The sequence below is a fragment of the Bison bison genome, unplaced genomic scaffold, assembly GCF_000754665.1.
Source record: "Bison bison bison isolate TAMUID 2011002044 unplaced genomic scaffold, Bison_UMD1.0 scf7180017864468, whole genome shotgun sequence".
Taxonomy (NCBI): domain Eukaryota; kingdom Metazoa; phylum Chordata; class Mammalia; order Artiodactyla; family Bovidae; genus Bison; species Bison bison.
In genome coordinates, this window is record NW_011495029.1 from 3605347 (window position 1) to 3608899 (window position 3553).

Consider the following 3553-nt stretch of genomic DNA (forward strand, 5'->3'; position numbering starts at 1 on the left):
GAGGGGTATCTCCTCACCGCCACCCTTTCTGACCTTCAACGTGGGATAGCTCCTCTAGGACCTACTACACCCGCGCAGCCACAGCTCCTTGGACAACAATGTAGGAAACTACATTTAAATTTCTCAGATGATTTATTCTAGTATTTGGATAATTGCATTTTTTCCATCTTAATTTTTTTTTTAACATTTAAAAAATTATAGGTGATAAGCAGTGTTTTCATTTTAATCTTTGATTACCTGAGATCTATCTTAGTTAGAATGTAAGATATGGATCCAAGTTTTTTTTTTTTTTTTCACACCAGTTATCTTCAAACAATACCCAACATCCAACAACTGCCAACATCTGCTAGATCATCAGAAAAGAAAGAGAGTTCCAGAGAAACATCTATTTCTGCTTTATTGACTATGCCAAAGCCTTCGACTGTGTGGATCACAATAAACTGTGGAAAATTCTGAAAGACATGGAAATACCAGACCACCTGACCTGCCTCCTAAGAAATCTGTATTCATGTCAGGAAGCAATAGATAGAACTGGACATGGAACAACAGACTGGTTCCAAATAGGGAAAGGATTTCGTCAAGGCTGTATATTGTCACCCTGCTTATTTAACTTCTATGCAGAGTACATCATGAGAAACGCTGGACTGGAAGAAGCACAAGCTGGAATCAAGATTGCCGGGAGAAATATCAATAACCTCAGATTTGCAGATGACACCACCCTTATGTCAGAAAGTGAAGAAGAACTAAAGGGCCTCTTGATGAAAGTGAAAGAGGAGAGTGAAAAAGTTGCCTTAAAATTCAACATTCAGAAAACTAAGATCATGGCATCCAGTTCCATCACTTCACAGCAAATAGATGGGGAAATAGCAGTAGACTTTACTTTTTTGAGCTCCAAAGTTGCTGCAGATGGTGACTCCAGCCATGAAATTAAAAGATTCTTACTCCTTGGAAGAAAAGTTATGACCAACCTAGACAGCATATTCAAAAGCAGAGACATTACTTTGCCAACAAAGTTCCATCTAGTCAAGGCTATGGTTTTTCCAGTAGTCATATATGGATATGAGAGTTGGACTATAAAGAAAGCTGGACACCAAAGAATTGATGCTTTTGAACTGTGGTGTTGGAGAAGACTCTTGAGAATCCCTTGGACTGCAAGGAGGTCCAACCAGTCGATCCTAAAGGAAATCAGTCCTAAATATTCATTGGAAGGGCTGATGTTGAAGCTGAAACTCCAATACTTCGGCCACCTGATGCAAAGAGCTGACTCATTTGAAAAGATCATGATGCTGGGAAAGATTGAAGGCAGAAAGAGAAGGGGACAACAGAGGATGAGGTGGTTGGATGGCATCACTGACTCAATGGAGATGAGTTTGAGTAAACTCTGGGAGTTGGTGATGTACAGGGAGGCCCGGCATGCTGCAGTCCATGGAGTTGCAAAGAGTCAGACATAACTGAGCAACTGAATTGAACTGAACTGATCCTCAAACATGCATTGAATAGCCCATAGTACTTTAAAATATTACCTTATCACATGCTAATTCATTCATGCAATGGCATCTATTTTGGATTCCATTCTGCTCTGTTGATGTGTCTATTTACACACTAGCCCATACTGCTATAATTACAGCTCTAAAGCAGGTTGTCGTCTCTGGTTTTACTAGTTCTCCGTCATTTTTCTTCTTCATCAGACATGTTGTCATTTAAATTTTTTTCTCTATAAATTTTAGAATTAGTCTGTCTTTTAAAATTTTTTCTTAGAATCATGGTGGATTTTATAGATTTAATTTAGAAGAATTTAAGTTTTATGATAATAAGTCATCCTATCCTATGCTTTTCCATTTATTCAAAGCTTTTGTTTCCCTTGGTAGTGAGTTAAAAGATTTCTTTGCGTATTGCACATTTTCTACTAACTTATCCCCAAGAATTCAATCTTTCGTGTTGCTGTTGTAACTAGATATTTTTGAATTGATTGTTTGATTGTTGTAACTAGATATTTTTGAATTGATTGTTGTTTGTATCTATGAAATGGAGTGATTTCTGAATATTCAAATTTAAGGACTATATTTTCCACTTCTGAAAAAAAAAGGCTATTGGAATTTTGATAGATTGATTTGAGTGCACATCATCAATTCATAAACAGATAGCTTTTCAATTTCCAGTTTTCTTTAATATAGAATTGCAGGGGGCCCTGAATAGCCAAAACAATCTTGGAAAAGAAAAGTTAGAGGACTCACGCTTCCCCATTTCAAAACTACAGTAATCAGACTGTGTGGTACTGGCATAAATAGAATAATTGAGAAATAACCTATATAATTATGATCCATTCATTTTCAATAAAGGTGTCAAGGCAATATATAGGAGAAAGAACTGTCTTTAGCAAAGAATTCTTTTAATTTCTTTCAGTGGTGTTTTGTTTTTTGACTATAAACCATCCACTGTTTTTGGTTAAGTTTCAGTATTTTACTCTTTTTGATGCTGTGTGAATGAAACTGTTTACTTAATTTCATTTTTGGATTGTATTACTAGCTTATAGAAATACAACTATTTTATATATTGATATTATATCTCTGCAACATTGCTGAATTCATTTATTAGTCCCAGTAGATTTGTAGTTTCTTCAGAATTGTCTATTTAAGATCGTTATATGCTGGGACTTCCCTGGTGGTCCAGTGATTAAGACTTAAACCTTGTAGGAGACAGGCCTACTAAAAGGCCTGGCAAAAGAATTAAGCAATCTTGCTGAGAGGACATGACTCAGCATGTAACTCCTGAAGGAATCCAAGAAGGAACAAAAGACATCTTGAAAGCAGGATGTACGCCTGGGAGTGGAAAGCCATTAACAGACTGTTCCTATCTTGAGCGCCTGGGAGGCACATAAAGATTAATTAGAACGGTAGCAAAGACCGCTGGAAGATGGCTGCTTGGCCGTGGAGGCATATCTCTGGAACTGCAAAGCAGCCATGGGGTGACTTCTGTGATGGGCTATTAAGACGATTGATGAACCTTCTTTTTCGCAGGTGGTGAAAGGGTCTTCACTGCTTGGACCCGCAGGGCTGGGACTGGAGGAGCTGCCGACCCCCGCGATGACTGCAGCCCGAGAGGTGCGTCGTGTTCCAGTGCGTGCAGAGCCACGCCATGCTTATTGACTCTGTTCACCTCGCCTGGGACCTGTTGCAGTCCCTCGGGGCTATGGTCTTCTCCAGAGTCACAAATAATGTAGTTTTGGAGGCTCCGTTCCTAGTAGGCATTGAAGGTCACTCAAAGGCAGCACTTAACCTTTTGTTCTGTAGTTCCTGTGAGATTCCCATTGGTTTCCACCTGTATTCTACCCATGCTGCCCTGGCTGCCTTGAGAGGCCACTTCTGCCTTTCCAGTGAAAAAATGGAGTGCCTTAGTTCAGTTCAGTTGCTCAGTCTTGTCTGACTCTTTGTGACTCTGTGAATGGCAGCATGCCAGGCCTCCCTGTACATCACCAACTCCCAGAGTTTACCCAAACTCATGTCCATTGAGTCAGTGATGCCATCCAACCATCTCATCCTCTGTCATCCCCTTC

The 3553-nt window shown here is 39.5% G+C and overlaps 1 pseudogene; it reads left to right on the plus strand.

Annotated features, from left to right (window-relative positions):
• Positions 1 to 2913: 2913 nt before the first annotated feature.
• LOC105003456 overlaps positions 2914 to 3553 on the plus strand; it is a 3227-nt pseudogene continuing 2587 nt past the window's right edge.